Genomic DNA, 22,240 nt, shown 5'->3' on the forward strand with positions numbered 1-22,240 from the left:
TTTTCTCTTATCTGGTGTTTGTATTTAAACTGCATGTTGTATAAATAGCATACAATTGAATCTTGCTTTTCATCCATTCTAATGGTGTCTGACTTTTAATTTGAGGGTTTAGTTTATTTTTACTTAAAATAATACTTTATTTCATTTGGCTTAAAACTACTGTCCTTTTATTTGTTTTCAATTTACTCCATCTGTTCTTTGTTCTTTCTTTCCTGTGTTATTTTGGATTAATTGTGCATAGTCTACTATTCTTTTTTCTCTTTTATTGCCTTATTTTTGGTTTGTTTTATTGAAGTATATCTTGCCTACAATAGAATGAATCTTCTGCCACCTTCCTGGCAATCCCCTCTTCCATCCTAGCTCCCCATTTATACTGATGTGCTTTCCATCACTGTAGTTTTGACTTCTCTAGAATTTTGTATAAATTGAATCATACAGTATTTGCTGCTTTGTGCCTGTCTTCTTTCATTTAACATAATGATGTTGAGATTCATTCCTGTTGTTGCATGAATCCATAAATATTGTTATTTTATTCTGTTTTAATGCTGACTGGTGTTGCTTGCTAAGACAACGTGTTCATCCATATGTCAGTTGATGGGCATTTGGGTTCTGGGCAGTCATTAGAATGAAGCTGCCTGACTATCCATGTGCAAATTTTTGCAAGAGCCTACACTTAAATCTCTTTTAACTAAGTACCTAGGGTGGGAATTATTAGGGCATATGATAAGTTTATAGATTTGAAGTTTATAAAAAACTGCTAAATTATAGTTCAAAGTGACTCTCCTATTTTGCATTCTCACCAGCAATGTATGAAAATTCTTATTGCTCCATATCCTTGGCAACATTTTAGATTTTTAGTCTTTAAAATTTTAGCCATTTGAGTGGGTATGAAGTGGTATCTCATTATGGTTTTAATTTGCATTCTTCTAAAGTCTAATGATTTCGAGCATCTTTTCATATGCTTATTAACCACATGTTCATCTTCTTTGGTAAAGTATCTGTTCACTTTTTGTGCCCATTTCTTAAATGTTTTGTCTTCCTTATGTTGAGTGTAAGAGTTCCATATATATCCTGAATACATGTTTTTTATTAGGTATCTGTTTTGCAACTATTTTCTTCCAGTTTGTGGTTTGTTTTTTCAATTTTGCATGTGATTTGAAAAAGCCAACATTTCTAATTTTGATGAAGTATCATTTGTCATTTTTAATATTTTGAATTTCTAGGTTTTAATCTTTTTAAGAAGTCTTTGCTTAACACAAGGTCACTGAACATTTCCAATATGTTTCTTTGAATAAATTGGTAGTTCTAACACTTACATTTAATTCCTTATGTGTTTCAAATTGATTTTTGCATATGGTGTGAAGTGAGGGTTGACATTTTTTGCATACGAATGTATATTTTTTTGCAGCATCAGGTTTTGAAAAATATCATTATTTCCCATTGAATTACCTTAGCACCTTTGTCAAAAATCAATTGACCATATTTCTCTGAGTCTATTTCTGGATTTTCTATTCAGGTCTATTGATTTAAATATCTTTCTCTACACCAATACTGCCCTGATTTTATTCCTGTCACCTTATAGTAAGCCTTGAAAGCAGGTAGAATGCGTCCTGCAACTTTGTCTCTTTTTTTAAAATTGTTTTGACTCATCTGTACTTCCATATAAATTTTAGAATCAGCTTGTTAATTTCTACAGTAAAACCTTGTTGAGATACTGGTTTGGATTGCTTTAAGCTATAAATCGATAGTGGAGCGCTGATATTTAGCCATATTTATTCTTCCAATTCATGAGAGCGGTTTCTCTCTCCCTTTCCCGGCAACTTTTTGTAGGCGAGACAGCGCGCCCCTGCTGTGGAGTCTAAGCTCTGAGCTCTGAATGTCACCTTAAGGCGGGACTTTTCAAACGACTGCAAGTCAAGGACCTTGAGATGGGGAAATTATCCCAAACAACCTGGGTGGAGCCAATCTGATCACCTGCACTTCAAAATCAGTCGCTTCCCGGCAGTGGTCAGAGGGCGGCATGGCTACAGAAGAAGGCTGGAGAGCAGCCACGTTGCTGGCTTTGAGAATGGAGGAAAGCGATGAGGCAAGGAGCACAGGTGGTCCCTAGAAGCTGGGAAAGCCAGAAAACACACTCTCCCTGGAGCCTCCAGATGGAAACGGAGCCCTGTTGGTGTCTTAAATTTACCCCCAGAGTGGCCAGTGTCAGATTCCCAACTGCAGAACCGTCAGATAATACATCTGTTTTACTTTATAAAGTTACTAAGTTGTGGTCATTTTTTACGCCATGATAAGAAACTAATACAATTAGTAACTCACTACAACTAACAGAAAGAGAAAAGAGCGTGCATTTTGGGGCAAATAAATAAAACCAAAGAGAAGCATCCTTTATCCATGACTTTTCTTTTATACAAAACATCTGCAACACAGAAATACAAAATGCATCAGTTTCCTCTCTTTACCCTGTCATCAGAAGATCAACTCAGTGGCAAACTGAATACAAAGTACTCAAAAAACTTATATCTGTTTAATACAGCCTTCATGGGCCTCTGGCACTTACTTCAGGTTGAAAAGGGGAGTCTTGGATTGTATCCCTTTAAGATGCATTTCCCAGAGAGTCTCCCATGGTTTCAGTGAGGGGAGCAATGGCCACGAAAGACAAAGCAGAGTCCAGGATTCTTTATGGAGCTAGCTGATGCACACAGCAGGAGCCTAGTAAATGCATGCTTAATTCAGCTGAAACACCATGCCTATAAATCAATGCTCACGCCACAGACGGATGTAGAGAGCGTTCTTTTGTCTGCCTCAACCCTAAGTATGTGCACACAGGACATTGTGAGAGTGCAAGGGGGGTACGTTTTTTTCAGTTTTGCTTATTATAAAACAAATGAAAAATTATTTGAAATTATAAAATCCACTCAGAATCAGTCCACTCAGAGACAAAAAATAAGCTATTCACTTCTGTGGGCGACCTTCCAGCCTCCTTTCCTTCCACTCGCATGTAATATGTGCGGTTGAAGAAGGGGGTGACACCCAACAGACGGGTCCCATGTGCCGCCCTCCCCTGACGCTGCGTTGGAGACGGCACTGGGCCATGGGAGGTTTTGGACAATGTGGTTTTAGTGTCTGTGGAGCACGCACAGATGTCCAGACAAAGGTTCTGGACTCACAGGCTGCTTATGCCATTTGCCATCCAATCTTCCCCTGGTTGTTATCTCTTTAAACAATAGTTTCCTCATTTCTTAGATGGGATTAAATCATGACATCTACGTTGTGGTGCTGCTGGGAAGATTAAATGGGAGAAACCCTGTGGGTTACTATAACAAATATTCCATAAATGCTTATTTATTTATTAAACATTTATTGGATGCTATTATACGCCAGGTACGGGAAAAATGTTTTGAACAAAATTATGCCCTTATTTACATGACAATTTTATTCTAATTAAGCAAAAAGTCAGGGAGCATGTTACTGATATTTTTATTACTGTTGATAATGACTACTGGGAAAGAAAATAAAGCTGGGATTCTGGGAAAGTGGCAATGGCAGAAGCAGCAGCATAGTTTTTGGATTTTCTCAAACCCCACGTTAGAACAGAGTAAACGGATAGAACAAACAGAGAGAGGCTAGGACAAATTTGAAGAAGGCACTTCTGGTATCTGGGACCCTGACGGCCGACTGGGAGAGGACACCGCTGGCTGAAGACGATCCAAGTTGTGCTACAATAAGGATAAAGAATTGCAATTAGTTGAAATCCTTCATAAATGTATAAGTTAATTAAAGAATGGCATTAAAACTCACTGGACACCTAGTGGATGACAGAAAAATTCACAGTCTTGGAAATGAGGTAAATCAAAGAGAAGAAGCCAGCCTTGACCCTTAGAGAGCACTCTGTGAACTGCAGCACGGTGTGGACACATGGAGATGAGAGGAAGCATCTCCTTGTAAAATGACTTTGCATAATAAAGGCGACGGCATGAGAGTACTGCAATACCACTGGTTTTCAATTCCTGGTGGGCAGCGGGATCGAGGCATTGAGCATCAATAACTGCTAATTTCAAAAAATGAAATGGAAACCCGATACCATGTGATTCCTCATGGAAAACCTAGCCACACACCTAACCGTCTTGCCAAGACGGGGACCTGAATCCAGGGCAGTCTCTGGCCCTGCTGCTAAGTGCAGGAAGTGCAGGGGACAGGGGAATGCCTAGAGGGCTCAGTGAGGACACAGTCAGAGAAATTGAGAGTACAGGAAACTGTCAGATACTCTACTGATCAAATGCCCTGGCTACTGCAACAGATAAATTATAAGGAAAAGAAAGGGATGAGGGTAAGCCGTTTCTAAAAAGGACATAAAATAAACATCAAGTACAATTTTAAGGGATATACACTTGTGTGATAAAATCAAACACATAAGGAGCGATTGCTTTAAAAGTTAGGCTAGCTGGGCAAATTGTGCCATTTCTGAGATGGAAATTTTTGGAGAAAAGCAGGCTTAAGGGTAAAAGAAGGCTTCCCTTAGTGATATGTTAATTGAGGGGTCTAGCTGCTCAAGGGAGGAGGGGGCGCAGCAATAGGATACGCTCTGTCCAGTCCTGACCTGGTGAGACGTCCTGCTCTGGCCTGATGCAGCCTGGACAGCACCATAGGCTGCTCCAGCCCGAGATGGGGTGGGCGCTTGGACCCTTGAGTCATTGTCCCTCTGCCCCTCCTCTCCACCAGGCCAGGCAACTCCACCAGGAAGGCAATTCTCTGGATAAGGGGGCAGATGGGAGGTGCTAGCAGCTGAGAGTGGAGAACCAGCCAAGCAGGAGGAGCTGGTCTGAGGCATTGGCATCACTACAGGGAAACTGGTCACAGGCCGGGGATGGGTGAAGTCAAATGCCATCACAGTTGTGGTCCTTAGAGCTGGCCATGGGAGTAGGTGGCCACTTGGTAAGAGGTAATGGCAGGGGAGGGCATGGAGACGCATAGAGAGACATGCAAAGTTTGTGGTAAAAGGAAGCAGAGAAGCATGTGTGCAGGGAAGGGAATTTCTCCTCCCTCCTTCCCTTCTTCCTTTCTCTCCTTCTACCCACCCCACCCTTCTTGCCTTCCTTAATTTCCTTCTCCTACTTTTTAGAACTTCAGGTATCACAGAATGGAGCATGATGACGGGACTATGACATGCTCTGCTACAGCGGCGGCGTGATCAGCTTTTGTGTCCCTGTGTGGAAGCTCCGTGAATTACGTAACCACCTTCTTATTGTGGAAATACAGGTCTCCCGCATCTCCCTGCTAGGAACCACCACTGCTCAGAGCTACCATGCAGGGGGAGCACGGTATGGAAGGGGCTAGAGGAAGAATCTGTGTGTGTAGGAGCAACTGGAAGGAGCAGCTCTCTGCACCCGTCTCCACCATCACCTCTATTTCTTTGGTCTTAGTCCTCGAAGTGGAATTGCAAATCAGGGAGTGTGCACACTTCAGAAATCAGTAATACAAATTCACAACGTGCTGCCCCACTGCAGCTAAAAATCTTTGGGGTCCTTCATCGTTTTACCCCTAGGCAGCCCTGCTGATGTGGAAAGCATGCTGGGGTGCTGTGCCCTTGTCATGGGGGACAGCTCTGTGCCCAGGCACATCTCTGCTCCTTTGGAGCAGTCAGGGAGTTGGGGGGATAGAGTCAGGGGGATATTGGCCCCCTCGTCCCTGAAAAAACTGCTTGCCTGTCCCTGGCCTTTCATGAAGACAACTCCTTTGGTTGGGGACCAGCCACCCCTTTCCCATCAAAGGCACCAGGAATTTCCCAAGTGGTTATTTAAAAGCTTCCTTGGTCTGAAGCTTTATCTCAAAAGTGACTGTTGACAAAAGCAGTAGTTAGCCCAATCAAAGTGTCTCTCCACTTAGGGAACTGACTGCTGCGTGAACTTTGCTGTGCCTTTGAACTGTTCTAATCCCTTTGTAGTTCTCGATAGAGATACATTATTTAATCTGAAGGCATTTAGGTAACCATAAAGCTCTTTTTCAACGCCAATATCATTTCAGAGAAGCACCGCATCATGGGGCCAAGTCCTGAGCCCCAGGCTCCCCATCAAAGGTTGGGAAAGACCCCGGGGATGGAAAGCTTCTGCTTTACAGCTTTTAAAAGTGCACACGTGATTTAACTCTGGACAAAGAGCTGCCCATCCAATGTGGGTCTGTAGCGTTTGTGAGTAATCAGTAGGATTAGAGGAGCCCGTGGCTTCTATCGCACAGCTGGTTGGACATGCAAGGCCTGAGGCCTCCGGCTCTCGCTTCCCCGGAAGCTGACGGCTGTCCCTGCAGGGTCCCACCAGACAAATGCCTTCTTCTCCGGAGGTGCCCGGCCCCATCCTCTGCTTAAACACCACTGGAGCCCCGAGTCCATACCTGCTCACTTCCCAGTCACCTCTGAAGGGCAGCGGCCGCTGTGTGTCAGGGGCCGTCCTGTCGCTGTGATGACCAGGTGCTGAATGTGGACTCAGGTGACTGAGCCCGTGGCCAGGGACGGCATAGATGAGTGCAGCAGGCAGGGCCATGGTGGGGTGGCGGAGGGTGGGGGAGGGTGGGGTGGGGGAGCTGGTTCCTCTCCAGGGTTGGAGAGCAGAGGCAGGGACCTGGGGACAAAGGTCCTGTGGTCCCCATCCATGGAGAGGCGCTGAAATCAGAAGTTTTTAAAGAGAGAAGTGAGTTGTGCATTTACGTGTGTGTGCACAGCTGTGTGTGTGAAAGAGAGACAGACAGACAGTGGTTCCCTATACAAACACCATCTCTGAAGAGGTACAAGATAGAAAAACATACCCAGAGAAGAAGAGGGCTTCAGGAGAACACTTGTGAGTGGGCTGCTGGGTTCTGCCTGACACTAAGGCCTCCCTGGAGGTGGGGCGTGGGGGCGGTTCCCTGGCACTGGCTGGGCCGGCTGGGGAGAGCTCCCAAGGGGAGCTGAGGGAGCCGACAGGGAAATGTCCCTGCCCACGGTATCTAAGCCTGCGGTGCTGTGGATGGCTGGAGTGACGTGGGCCTGCTAAAAGGAGATGTTTATGGAGCCACCTGCTGCTTTACAGGACATCAGACAACTGGCTGAAACATATTTCAGCGCAAGTGGACTGGATTTATAGTTGTTTTGACATCGAGCAGACGGAGGGCCTGGGCGCAAGGCCTGCTGCTGGCCCTGGAAGAGCTGCGTCTCCGCCCCGAGCCCCTGCTGAGCCCGCACGGTGCGGACCACCCACCCCAGCGAGGGAGGAGTCCCGCAGGGATGCAGCTTCTCCTGTAGAACTGAGGGCTCTTTCATAAAGGGCTGTGGGAGTGAGTTAGGCCCTGCTTCGAATCCCTCCAGAGCAGGGCACGGAGACGCCCTCACAGCCTTCCCTGTGAATTTACTTCTTGCATTTCATCCTGCAACAAACTCACCATCGCTTTGCTCCACAGAGTCCTGGGTCACACCGACAGAAGGGAATAAAAGCCCATTTAGCATTGTTGATAGCAGCGCTGGTGACTCAGAGAGCGAGACATTTTCATTGGGTCTCAGGCCTCCGTCCCTGGGTCCAGGATACAAAGGGGGTGTTGATGAATTCCATGAATGGGGGGCTGGTGTCTGGCTCTGCTTTCTGTGCGATAAATATTCATGTGGAGAGGACAGACAAAGAGATGGAGGTTCAAATACAGGGCACACTTGTCAGAACCCCCAGCACCCTGGAATCCGTAGAAGCTGCCTGTGTGCTGGGAGCCGCGAGAGAAACCAGAGTCCCTGATCAACAATGAGGAGGCAGGGAGCACTGAGCATCCTTGATGCACACTCAGAGCGGGCATCTCATCAGAGAGGTGGCCTTGTGCAAAAGGCCGGCTGAGAGAAGGCCTCTGAGCGGGTGCACATAGCTCACAGAACTGTTGGAAGGAAGCACAATAAAGTCTACAGAATCCCGAGCACATAGTAGGCATTGTGAATGAGGCCCTACAAGGTATGATGGTTTGGGTTCCTATGTCAGCTTGGCCATATACTGGTGCCCAGTTTTCTGGTCCAGCAAGCACTGGCTGAGCTGCTGCTGTGAGGACATCTGGTGGATTTAAATCATCAGCATGTTGATTGCTCTATGGCTGATTACATCTGCAGTCGGTCAAGGAGAGTGCCTTCTGCAACTAGAGACATTTAATCTAATCAGTTGAAGGCTTTAAAGGAGAAGGCCAAAGAGATAATCTCTCTCTCTCTCTGCTTCAGCCAGCCAGCCTCTCTTTGGGAATCTGTTAAAGACATTCATCGTTGTTGCCAGCCTGCAGCCTGCCCAATGGAATTTGGACTCATGCATCTCCACATTTGAGTAATGCATTTTTATAAAATCTCATATTTATAGATCTATCCTTTTGGTTCTGTTTTCCTAGAGAACCCTGACAAGAGTTAAAACTGATATGTGGGTCTGACAGAAATTGACTTCCATTCAGCTCCAGCATGGACACACACTTCTCATCAATACAAGGAAGAAAGATGAACCACTTGAAAACAGATAATTTTCCTTTGACTACTCAGAGAACTGAGGTTGCAGGATAAACCGCTCTACTAAAATATGGAGAGGTAGGGAAATCCAAGGAGACACCTCAAGAACAACTTCCCTAGAGCAGGAATCACTGGAGTGGATGGATCTTTGACAAAGGAGCAAAGACTAGTGCAACAGAGAAAGGATGGAATTCTCAACATATGGTACTGAGACAACTGGATGTGCACAGGCAAAATATAATAATCATAACCTAGCATCAGACCTTACATTTTCCACATTAAAAAAAACTCAATATGGATCATAGACCTAAGTGCAAAATGCAGAAATACAAACTTGAAGAAGAAAACATAGAAGAAAATCCGTGTGAACTTGGGTTTGGTGTCTAGTATTTAGGAAAATACCAAAAGCCTGATCCATGAAAGAAAATACAGATAAGGTTAGACTTTAATAAAAAGGAAATTATCTCCAAAAGATAATGTTAAGGTCATAAAAATACATTTAAAGTGAAAATAAAATCGTAGACTGAAAGAAAATATTTGCAAAACACATATCTGATAAATGCTTGTATCCAAAACATTCAAAGAACTTTTAAAATGCCGCAATAAATAACCAAGAAACCCAGTTTGGAAAATGAGCAAAAGTTCTTATCAGAAACATCAACAAGGAAGATATATTGAATACGTACCTTACCAAAGAAGATTGCATGGATGTATATGCATGATGCATATACATACACACACCTAACAAATAAACCCATGGAAAGATGCCACAAATCATTTGTCATTGGAGAACTACAAGTTAAAATAACAGGAGATACAATTATACACCTATCAGAATGTCTGAAACCTAACAAACTGGCAATACCAATTGCTGGCAAGGATTGTAGCAACAGAGATTCTCCTACATTGCTTGTGGGAATTCACAATTCTCCTCCCTTTGGAAGATAGTTTGACAGTTTCTTACAAAGCTAAACATAGTTGTACTATATGATACAGCAATTGCACTCCTTGGTATTTAAATTGATTTGAGAACTTATTTCTGCACACACACACAAATGCACAAGCAGATGTTTACAGCAGATTTATTTATAACAACCCCAAACTGGAAGCAACTGAGATATTCTTCAATAGGTCAATGGCAGAGAAATTTTATTGCATCCATACAATGCAATGTTATTAGTGATAAAAAAGAAATGAAGCACCAAGCAAGGACATGGACTAATATTAAATTCACATTTAGTGAAAGAGGCCAGTTCGAAAAATCTTTATGCTGCATTATTCCAATTAAACAGCATTTTGGAATAGGCAAGATTACGAAAATTGTAAAAACATCAATGGTTGCTAAGCTCTGGAGCAAGGGAAAGGCTTGAATAGGTGAATCCCAGGGAGCTTGAGGATGGTAAAACTATTCTATATTATTCATTAATTGTGGACACATGACACTGCACGCTTTTAAAAACCCATTGAACTGTATAGCACAAAGAGCAAATCTTAATATGATCAAACTTTAAAATACCATTAAGGAGACTAGGGGAATCCTGAAATGAGGTTCAGGTGGTGAAGTATAAAGTGCAAATGATACAGTCTCTCTGGGGGAGGAGGAGAGGAAAGTGCTGGCCTAAGTAACTTTGGAAGTGAGTTGTCAATAAAACGGAAAACACAAGAACGTGAACATAAGCACGGTACACTATGATAAAGGAATCTTCTAGGAGGACACATGTTAACAAATCTGATAACACTGTGTAAACTGGACTTAAACAATTAAGTGAGTATATGGTGGGTGGAGGGAGCCAGGTTTCTCATTGTTGGAGAGGGAGTTCAGAGATAAGCAAAGGAACCAGTTTAGAATAGGGTAATGGATTACAGATGGACTTATCAGTATGAACTCATGTTTAGTTTAGTGTAGCTACAGATGGTTGCATATAGAAATACTTATAGATATGTTACATTCATGAATTAGTATGCACACATGTATTTCCTTTGTCTGTTAGGGGAGAGAAACAGTGACATGAAGCAATGGCATCCCATTAGCAATGAGCACATCTAACACCCAAATCTTGGTTTCTAATGCCACTATAAAGTAAGGGAGACCTAGTCCTCTTGCATCCACATATGTACAATGGTGAAGGCATGCCAAAGGGACACAGGAGCCAACTGGAAGAACTCCTCATGGCCAAAGCTAAAATAAATATAATAACATTGGACTATAGCCCAGAGTATTTTATTAGTAAGCATACTGATAAAATAAATGACTGAACGAGTTACAGAACAAGGGAGAATAGGCACATCTCCTGGGCGGACAGATTCGGCAGCTTGGACCCTCACTGTGATGCGAGGAGAAGGACACGCCACCTCGCTGGTCTCCCTCCCTAAACCCACTATCAAGTCCATCCATGAGAAACACGCCAGACAAATCCAAGTGGAGGGACACTCAACAAAACCCTGACAGTGTCCTCAAAACCATCAACATCATCACAAACGAGGAAAGTAAGAAAGTGTCACAGCCAAGAGGAGCCCAAGCAGGCATGACAATTAAATGTGCAATGCCTCAGGGGAGATTCTGGACACTGGGTAAGAACTAGGGAAATGTGAATAAAGCGTGGACTTTAATTAAGGAAAATGTACACTATTGGTTCTTGAGCTGTTAGAAATGGATCACACTAATGTAAGATGTTAATAATAGAGACTGGAGCAGAACGTATGAGAACTTTCTGGATCATCTTCGCACCTTTTCTGTAAATATAAAACCATGCCAAATTTTAAACAAATATTATATATATATGTTATTCTATAAAATGTTATTATAGAAAATGTTATTTTATATATACATAAACAGGCAACATGATTATGTTGTAAATTGAATGATTCAGTTGGCAATTGCTTAGACTGGTTCCAGTGAAGGGGAGATAGTCCTAGGAAGCTGGAAAAATCAGAGAAGATTTCCTTTGTTTCCCTCCATTCTTCCTTTCTTCCTATTTTTTTTTTTTTTTTTTTTTTTTTGCATGGGCAAGCACCGGGAATCGAACCCGGGTCTCTATCATGGCAAGCGCGAACTCTGCCTGCTGAGCCAGCGTGGCCCACCCTGCCCCTCTTTGTTTCCGAAGTACAGAAAAGTGTTGAAAATGTTATAAGAAATACCTGAAACCAACCAAGGTCTACACACTGCCCCATTTGCCCCAGATGATTTTTCCCCTTAAAAATAAATGAACATAGTTTTGCCAAAATTCCCTTTAGGGTCCTACTCTCTTCTAAACGCTTCCAGAAAGCATGTACCAGTCGAAGGTGATATGTATCCTTACCACTGTGTTTCTATATTTTGACTATACAAGTCTGTCTCTGTAAACAATACAGCATTCACATTTTTATTGCTTTCATCTTGTAACTGAGAAGTTAGGATTGAGGAGTTGATCATGATGACTGAATCATTATACAGATACTCCTTTTTGTTTTTGTATATTGGAGTAGACAGATGGGAATTCTTGAAACCTTTGAACTGTAACCCAGCTGATTGATCTCTGATAATGGCCCTTATCCTGTGCCACTGTGATTATAAAAATCTTGTGACTGACCCCCACTTGTACCCATTTCATCTGTTTTTGACTTTGGAGTCTTGTGATCACTAAAGACAGCCCCTAATGGTTATTGATGAAGGGTCCTGGATCCGTCCAGAGTTCATCTACCCCAATTCCCAAGGTGTATTGATAACTGAAGCTAGATCTAACCAATGTAGCCCTGCCTGGCATGGACAGTAGCTTAGATTTTAACCTATAAGTGACTTATACCTCATTATAACACTAAAAGTCACGCCAGTCATCATATGAAGGATACCATTTTCTTACACAGGTTCTGTGGCTAAGCATGTCATCAATTTGCACATGTGTGATGATTAGATCACCTCTGATTACATCATCTGAGGCCACTGTGTTCATTATCCTAAACCCTGCCCATCTGGATTCTATAGAACTAGAAGATTTACTACAGTTCAAGGAGATGGATCCTGAGGCTGATAGGCCATTTGATCTCCTCCTTCATGCCTAACAAAATACTCTCTCTCTCAAACCCTTGGATCTCAGAAACTGGTCACTTGAGTGTGTTGGGCAGAGAACCCACCACTTTTGATCAGTCTCAATTTGGCACCCCAGATGGGACAAAAGGCCCTAGGAAGCAAGGAGGCCGACTGCCCTAGGTCCTGGGACCCAGTAGGACACGTGAACGTGACAACTGAGCCTTTTGTGGCTGTGGAACATTCTTTAGTCTAGAGGCTCAACAATCAGGTTTTTCTCTATTCTGCCGGCACTTCAGACCCTTCTGACCTCTTAAAAAGCTTCAAAGAAGAAACTGTTTCTAGTTCCAAATCCGACATCAGACTTGGTGAGTGGGTCATCCAGGTAAAGGTGGACCAAGTATCACTTCAGTGGCTTGAGTCCCCTGGACCCGGGCATGAGGTCCTGAGTATTGGTTCCAGAGCAAACCCCCTTGCTCTGACAGCCGCACCCTATTGTTTTTTGGGGGGTACCATACTGTACGGGGTCTGAGACCCTGACCTGAGATTGTCTATTGGGTACCTTCAGAAAAATAAGTCAGTCAACAATTAATTGGTATTTAATGAAATTAAGCATGCCTGTTTAACTGTTAACTGGTACGTTACTTAGGTATAGTAAGTCTTTAATGCCTTTTAATTGTTAATCGGTGTGTTCAGTCTAGTTATTAATTGGTATGTTACGTAAATATATAGTAAGTGTTAAGTGAGTTTACATTTGTTAGTTGGTGTCTTACTGCATTTCTGTTGGTCAAGTGTTCCTAATTGGTTATTGATTATAGAAACTCTTAAAAATGGGTTTCTTTGGGCTGTATTGAAAAATTGGAAAGGTTTTAATTAAGAGTCTATGAGAAAAAGATTTATCTTTTTAACACAGTCTGGTCTTAATATGATTTGAATCAAGGGAGAAAAAAACCTGAGAATGGCACTGTGGAAAGAACACTGTATTACAGTTAAGAATTGTTCTGCAAAAGAGCGGAAATGAGATGAGATGGTAGTATAGTCAATCCTTTATTTGTCACTCTCAAAAGTATTTCTGTGTTTCTTTCTTGTGTGACTGACTTTCTATTTGTGTTTGTCTGCCTGTTCAATTTATATTCTCATACCTCCAGATGGTAATAACAAATTAACCAAAAATTCTTAAAGTTCTATTCAAATTGCTTAAAGATAAATAAGCATTTACATATAGAAATTATGTATAATATGAATTAGTACTCATGGAGTCCTAGAGAAAAAAAAACATCTGGGCAGCAGGGTTCAAAGCTTTAGGTTTTGTAATTACTGTAAACAAACGTGGGCATTAGAAAGAAATTGTCCCTGGAATTTCCCTAAGGCAGCAGGGGGCTGCCAGAGGGCTGCCTCTGGGAAAGGCAAAACCTTTTCTAATTGCCTGGGTCACAGCTTTAAGTGAAATAAATCTAATAATTGGAAACAATTAAAATAAGGGACATAGGAACTCTCAAATCCCACCGTCCTCATTTAAAACTTTTAAAATTAAGTTCAATGGGAGTGAGGGCTTATAATTCTGTAATGTAATGCCTGGATATATCACAGAGTATGCTGAGCAGATAATTAAAATATTGGCAAAGTCCCTGGAAGGACTGGAGGAAAAATAGAAAACTATTAAGCTTTATCATCAGGGAAATCCCTGATATTATTTCAAATATTAGGGACTCTGAAGTCAATAGGTCAAGCCCTTGATCTTAAGGCTTGCTCTTATGAAGCTTATTTATGCAGCAGAGAAGCTTAACTATAACTAACATAACTATAATCTATAGTTATGTCTAAAAGTTACTTCCAGAGGACCTCCTTTGTTGCTCAGGTGTGGCCTCTCTCTCTAAGTCCAGCTCTGCAAGTGAAATCATTGCCCTCCCCCTATGTGGGACACAGCATCCAGGAGTGAAAGCCTCCCTGGCAACGTGGAACATGACTCCCAGGGATGAGCTTGGCCCTGACTTCTTGACTCAAAGGGGGAACTGAAGTGAACCAAAATAAGTATCAGTGTCTGAGAGAGTTTAAACAGAGTCAAAAGGCTATTCTGGGAGGTTACTCTTATGCTAGCTTCAGTTAGACATTGCTACTTATCATGGTTTGCTAAACTCCAGCCAATACCATTCCTGCCAACCCTAAAGAATACCTAAGGCTATATCTGAGATTCTATGAAGTTTCCATGCACTAGGATTACTTTCAGGAAACCCACAACCTCCAGATGGTTCCTAGACCAGATAAGTCCCGATACCCAGTGGGGCCAGCCTCTCTAGAACATCAGCTAGCTGCATCTCCTTACCTCATATTATCAACACTCTTTCCAACATGAAAAAGTTAAAATGGACTAGTCAAACACCCCTAAAGATTGGGAGAAAGGAAAAGGAAAAGACGGAGTTATAACAGAAAAAATAGGATTTGACAAATGAGTATGATTGCTGAATCATTATATAGATAATTCTTTTAGTCTCTAGTGTCTTGGAGCAGCTAGAAGGAAAAACCTGAAACTGTGGAACTGTAACCAAACTCTGAAATCTGTTCTATAACTATTTGCTTAGAATGTGCTTTGAAATTAATTGATTTGGGGTATATATGTTATATTTTACAATAAAAATATTTTTAAAAATACCAAGTTCAACAGACTGGACCTCATTCTGTCTCACCTGCCCCTGTCCCCAGGTTCTAACCACTTAAGGCAGCTATGGGGGAGGGGCTGGTGCAGAGAGATGGGGGCAGTGTGTGCTGGGTTAGAACTCTTTCTATTGGGCCCTGAGATTAGAAATGGTAGGCACAGAAGAAATGCTGTGGGTAAGCCATGCTTGTTCTGAAATAATTCTCTACTTAAAATTATTTTTTCCAATAATACCTTCACTATGGTAGCCATGGTAAATAAATCATTGTTAAAATATATATAGCCTTGGGATAGAAGTAATTAAGATCTAATTGGTGAATTTCAGTAAGTAACAGGAAATGTCCTCGAGAGCTATGTGGAAGTTTGCCTGGATTTATGCTTGAAACAAATTAAACAATTGCAGTATATTTTACAGAGCTTTATAGTCAATATATTCTTGAAGTTGTTCATAATTTTGGGATATTTTGAAGACAGAGAGGTTTTTTTGTTTCTTTTTTTTTTTTTTTTTGCATGGGCAGGCACTGGGAATCAAACCCAGGTCTCTGGCATGGCAGGCGAGAACTCGGCCTGCTGAGCCACTGTGGCCTGCCCAGGAGACAGAGAGATTTTTAACCTCTGGTAGAAGGAATAAAAAAGCAAGTACAGCTTTGAAAGTTGTAGTGACAAAATCTAATCCAATTCTTGTTTTCATGATGACTTTTTGCATCAAACACAATTTTATTCTACTTAAGTGTGTTCCTAAATTTATATAAGTTTTATGAGAAAATAAACCAGTATTATATGTACATTCTAAAAATTCCTTTTAAAAGTAGCCTAAACAGACAGGTTGCATAAACTGAGCATTGTACCTGGTAATGATGACATAAAATATATGAAATACAATAAAATGAGTATAGGCTGATGCTTCTAATATATCCTATTTAAGGAGTCAGTTGAGTTTAGTAAGGCATATAAATGACACTTTTGTCAACCTTAATGTTTTTGGTTTTCAAGAATCTGGCTGCTTCATTGCTTTGCCGTTTATTACCCCAGTATGTGGGATTTGGATTTGTAGTGGCTTTGTTAGTGTCAGCCAGTACACTTGCAATGAGAGTATTACAGAATCAGGTAAGTGAGTGCTGTCAGGAATGGGGAAGGCATGATTATATTTTATTTAAAATATACTTGTGCCAGGGCATAGTTTAAGACAGTAGTATTTAAACTACCTGCCAATTATTTAATAAAGAAGTACAAATGCTGGACGAATTTTTTAAAATCAGCTAAATAAAGAATTATCTAGAGGGGAAGACCTCATAAAAGACACGACACTTGTTATACCTTTAAATAAGAAAGTAGCATTTGAATAAGTAGAGCCTTAAACCAGTTGTTTTAGAAGCCATAATCTAATTTTTTAAACTGAAATATTCCTGGCAATATTTAGTACTTGGGAATAATGTTATTTACTGCTTTGGAATAATGTTGAGTTTTATTTAGATATAAATCCCTTAATTATTGAAGAGCTGATTTTATTTCAAACTTGGGCTCTTCTAACCTTTGAAGGTATATTGAAGGAAATGGTGGATCGGGCTGAGAGATTTTAGACATATTGTGAAGCACTCATTTGTGCATTTTGAGTACAAAGTATGTAAATGTCTGGCTGCATTCAAAATACAGACATACATTTTGTCTTCTTCCATTATTTTATAGTATCTCTGTCTCTTCTTCCCTTCGTGAATACTGTTATTGGAAGGTTTATGCATGTTCAGAGGGCTTTGTAGTTTTGGTTTCAAATTTATTTCCAGTTTTATGAAGTCTGGATAAATAAATAGAGTAGTTGGAATGATGGATAGTGTTTTTATTATTCTCCTTACTAAGGTGATCATATGTTTTGATTAATGTGACTACTGTTCGTTGTATTAGTTTCTTACTACAAGCACTGAATGACTATGAAAAGTTGTACAAAGTTTGGGAGAGTAGATTTTCTTCATTGTCGACAATGCTGGCTAAAATTTAATAAGCTTGTCTAAGGGAGTGGTTTGTCCTAAACTAAAATCGCTGGTTTTAATATGTAAGACCAGACCTGAATGAGGATGGAAAATTGTAGAAAGTTTATAAAAATAAATTCTGTCTGTCACAGCCAATGCTGACCAAAATTTTGATAAAACTGCTTCCAAATTTTTTTTGAAAAGAGATTTTGTGTCAAAGTGTGTATTCACACATAACTGGTGTTTAGTTTTTTTTTTAAATAATGCGGACTGCTTGTCTGCTCTTAATGAAAGGTTATAAAAAGTTTTTCTTAACCATCTGAGTTAAGAAATCTCTGTCTAGAGACAAAGATTTTATATCAGAAAAATGTCATTATTGATGTTTATGTTGACCTCATCACCCTTTATTTCAGACGACGTCTTCTCACTTTTAAAGGAAAACCGTTGCAATGGATTTGTTCTTTCACCTTGTAAAAGTGAGGTGCTAAAATTGTTTAGCATATTATTTATTGTATACGTTATATAATATATACAGTGTTTGGGAAGTGTGATAATAATTTAAATGGATTTTTAATCTTCAGTTAGCTAAATCTGTATGGGTAAGATGTTATTCATATATTTAAAGATTGTATAAACTCTCTAAAGACTTGACCACATTCTTACTGTCCATAGCATACTCTGATACTGATCTATATGATGTTAGAGGACAGTATGGTGTCGTTAGTCCTGGTTTTAGTTATTCTTAGAAAAAGTTTACAGATCATGGAAACAACCAGATTTACTCATCAGTCATACACCTTTGTTATAATGTTTCTCTAAGAGTATATGTGGTCAGCTTAGTTAGAACTTCCTCTACAACAAAAGGAACTTTAAAAGAGAGGCAAGACAAGGATATAAATTATGTTCTACCTGTTAATTAACATAACATAATGGTAAATGTGTAAAGAACAAAATTTCTGCTAAGGTTTGTGGTTGCTGACTCTGATACAAGTTAACCATCAATTTTTTTTTTATATTTTAAAATAGCTTCATTTAGAAAATGCTTATAAGAAAAATCAGGGCCTAGATTGCAAACTCTTACATCAGTCACATTTATTCCTGAACTTTAACAGTTATTTCTAAATTCTGAGATGCTTTGCTATTTGTATGTAGCTTGGTAGTTCCCTGAAACTTTGAGTATCTGTTTGAAAGCTAAGAGTCAGAGTTTAAGTTCTCAAGCTTTGAAAGTCAGCATTACTTCATGTACAACTGTTAAAGAAGTTAAAAAAATTGATCAGACTTTGATTAGAGATGTGAATGAAGCTGATCTGTTTGAGATAAGGTAATCAGGATACAGGATAACTGATGATATTGTCTGTTTTTTAAGATTTTAAATTCTGTGTGGGAACAAAAGAAGAGTGTTTCTTTTGCCCAAAATTTATATTTTCTGGTGCACACTATCTAATTTAAACTGTTTGGACAGTTTATTTAAACAATCCAGTTCAGCTTTATTTGACATGAAACCTAGAATAAGGAATAAAATATTGATATTCTTTACAGATTAATGTTATACCCTGATGCACTTTAGAGGATTTTGGGCAGAATATGAAAAAGTATTTGCAAAGTCCCTTGAGGGACTGGAGAAAATTAAACTTCCCCACCTGGGGAATTTCTACTATTCTATTATGCAGTTGAGCCAAATTAATAGGTCAAGCCCTCAGTCTTGAGGATTGACATTATGAAACTTATTTCAGTAATGGTGAAGCTAAGCCTACTTACAATAAATGCTTAATAGTCGCCCCAGAGAACTTCTCTTGCTGTTTAGATGTTGTCTCTCTCTCTAGGCCAAACTCTGCAAATAAACTCACTCTCCTCACCCTACAAGGGATATGACTTCCAGTGGTATAAATCTCACTAGCAATGTGGGACATGACTCCCAAGGTTGAGTCTGGAATCATGGAATTGACTGACCAAAAGAGGTAAAAGAAAGAAAACTAAATAAAGTTTTGGTGCCTAAGAGATTTCAGATTGAGTTGAATCATTCTAGAGGTTATTCTTATGCAACTTTCATCCAGTTATTGCAAAGTACCACAGCATGGCAAACCCCAACCAGCAGTGTTCCTGGAAACCCTAAAGGATACCTGGGCTCTATTTAATTTGACTTATCACATTTACTTTTCAGAGATTTAAAGCCTCCAGACTGTTCCTATGCCAGATAAGCCCTGAAACACAGATGTATTGGTCTCTCTGAGAACAAAAGGTTTCATCTCTCTGGCCAATAATGTTGAGGCCCCTTCCCAGCATGAAGTTAGAATCGTTGTTGCCCAGTTGTCCCTCAAGATTGAGAGAATTATCACATGAGAGAAGAGTTGTAACCAAGAAGTTAGGATTTAGGGGGTGGTAATGGCTGCTGTATCATTATATGGTTTTTTTTTCTTTTTTCTTTTTATTTACTTTCTGGTATATTAGAATAGACAGAGGGAAATACCTGAAATCTCTGAACTGTAATCTAGCTGCCTTGGTCTCTAATAAAGATTGCATAACCTTTATCTTGTGCCCTTGTGACTATAAAAACCTTGTGACTGACTCCCACTAGTACCTATTTTATCTGGTTTTTTGACTTTGGAGTCTGTGGTCACTAATGACAGCCCCTAATTATTAATGACAGGTCCTGGGTCAGCCCAGAACTAACCCATCCCAATTCCAAAGCTATGTTTATAACTGAAGCTAGGTCTAACCAGCATGAGCCCACTTGACATGAGCAGTAGTTTAAACATTAACCTGTAAAGTGACCTATAGTTCATTAAAATAATAAAATCCATTCCCATCATCATGTTAAGGCTGCCATTTTCTTGCACACATTCTGTGACTAAGTGTGCAATCCATCTGCGCATGCCCAATCATTAGATCACCTCTGATTACAGCATCTGGAGCCCTTGTGTTCATTATCCTAAAACTTGCCTGTCTTCTTTTTTTTCTTAGATGAAGCATGTAGAAAATTTGTTAGGAGTCCATGTGAGAGGTCATACAGGCTCTCTCGCAAGGAAAGAGGTGAGAGGCAAGAGGCCCCAACACTATAGGGCAGTCTGCTTTTATAGATTTTTAGTCCTTTTTAAAATTGTATTAGCTATTTTACTACCCTCCCCTACTTCTACCTTGTTGGATGCTTGATTATAGGTGACATCCTCAAGTGGGGTGGGGTGGCTCCACCCTCCTTTGTGATGCTCAGGGCAGGTGGTCACTCAGGGGGTCCTCTGGCCCCCACTGCTGTTTTTTGCTGTTCTTCTCAGACACACTTTTCTCCTTGAGGCCTGACTGTTCCTTCGAATTTGCCCTTTGCTCAGCCAGCCACTGCCCTAATTCTAACCCTGTCTCAACCCCCTCAGAGACTTCTAGCTCCCTTAATCTTAAAGGAATTGGGGCTGGTGGTCCATCTTCTGCAGCTGCTTCAGGCCGTCAGTGGGAAGACAGAAGTCCCTGGCTGTGCTGGCGAGGCTCTGCCCATACTACAAAACCATCAACATTACTGCAGTTTGGGGAGACAGAATTTTAGGCTACTAGGCCATCTGCTTTCCTGCCTCACACCTAGCAATAAACCCTTTCTCGCTCTGAAACCCTGGTCCTCAGGAAATGGTCGTTTGAGCACATTGAGCAAAAAATCCACCACTTTTGTGGGTATCTTTCTTTACACAAAGTATTTTACAATTTGCTTTCAACTCAACATTGTACTTTGAGATCTATCATTGCTGAGGCATATACACATAGTTTATTAAAGACCTGTCAATGGACTCCAGCTTTTTCCACAGCTCTTCTGTCCTAATACTACAGTGACTCTTCCACATGTGCACCCATGAGCACATGGCTGGAAGGACTCCAGAACTGCTCTAGATTGAGCCCCAGAGGTTGACTCACCTGGCCACGGTGTGTGCAGCTCCATCAACTCACTCTCCAAGGAGGGCAGGGCCCACTTACACTCCTCCCACTGGCAGTGGGTGCATTTTCTCCTTATCCCGCATCATCACTCTAATTTGACATTGTCAATGTAATTATTATAAATCTGATGGGCATGCAAAGTTATCTCATTATTTTACATATTAATGAGATTAAATTCTTCTCATATTTGGGTTGGGCATTCAAGTTTCCTCTTTTGTGAATTGTGTATATATATATATTTTGCAGATTTTATTACGTTTGTCCTTTTTGTTGACTTACAAGTGCTTGCACATTTTAGATAAAACCCCTTAAATCCTTTGTTCATTTTATTGCATCAACATATCTTTTCTTATTTTCATTTATTTATGGTGTATCACTATATACAGTTATAAGTTCTGATGCAGTGAAATACATCATTCATTCCCTTTAGGTTTTGTGCTTTTGTGTCTTAAGAAGTACTTTCTGCAGTGCTTTTATGAATATATATTTTCTTCTGAGATTTTACAGTTTTGCAGTTTTAACAGTTAGGTCTTTATGCCATCTGGAATTCACTTTTGTGTTTGGCTTGAAAATGGGATAACATTTTATCTTCCCGTATGTCTAGCTGATTGTCCCTACATGGCTTATTGAATAACCCACCCCTTCTCTGCTGATTTGTAGTGACTTTGTCATCAGCCAGGTAGGGGTGATGGTTGTGAGTGCCTGAGGATCCTCTGTTCAGCCTCCTCACCCATTTATTCACCCTTGCATCAGTGCCACATGGGCATTTAATACTGCAGGCTATGTTCAAATCTTTGCAATAGACAAACACAATCTACTCAAGTCAGCTCCGCCTTCCTTGTGAGGATGCCAGCATGCATTGTTTGTTTTGTTTTTCTTTCATTTCTCTCTTTCTATAAATAAGAGCCTTGTCTACCTCCTCCTGCTGAGTCACAGCAGCAGGCACCCCTGGCAGTTGTATCTCCAAAGCGCTTCTATGGACCTGCACTTGCCCTGGGCAGACAGCATCCTGCCCATTTGTTCCCTCTGGGATTCCGGAGCTTGGCAGGGCATGTGCCATGTAATCCATATGCAATGAGTAGGCACCAAGGAGTGAAGACAGGAAGGGTAGGGCTGTATACCACGTGTCCATCCTGGAGCAGAAGGTGTACAAAAGGAGCCGAGAACAAAGAGATGGACCCTGCAGTAACCTACTCTCTGCCTGAGGTCAGTGATGGTGA

At 40.8% G+C, this 22,240-nt stretch overlaps 1 long non-coding RNA gene across 2 annotated transcripts; it reads right to left on the reverse strand.

Moving 5' to 3' along the window:
- Positions 1-3,469: 3,469 nt before the first annotated feature.
- On the reverse strand, positions 3,470-20,293 carry LOC143689622 (uncharacterized). 2 transcript variants are annotated; one of them, XR_013178853.1, is made up of 3 exons: positions 20,243-20,293; positions 7,411-7,607; positions 3,470-3,719 (listed from the first exon to the last, which is right to left on the reverse strand). It is a non-coding gene; the product is annotated as an uncharacterized LOC143689622 (long non-coding RNA). The 2 variants fall into 2 exon arrangements; XR_013178854.1 differs by lacking the exon at positions 3,470-3,719 and adding an exon at positions 6,553-6,655.
- Positions 20,294-22,240: the final 1,947 nt, after the last annotated feature.

Source organism: Tamandua tetradactyla, chromosome 7 (genome assembly GCF_023851605.1).
Source record: "Tamandua tetradactyla isolate mTamTet1 chromosome 7, mTamTet1.pri, whole genome shotgun sequence".
NCBI classification, from domain to species: domain Eukaryota; kingdom Metazoa; phylum Chordata; class Mammalia; order Pilosa; family Myrmecophagidae; genus Tamandua; species Tamandua tetradactyla.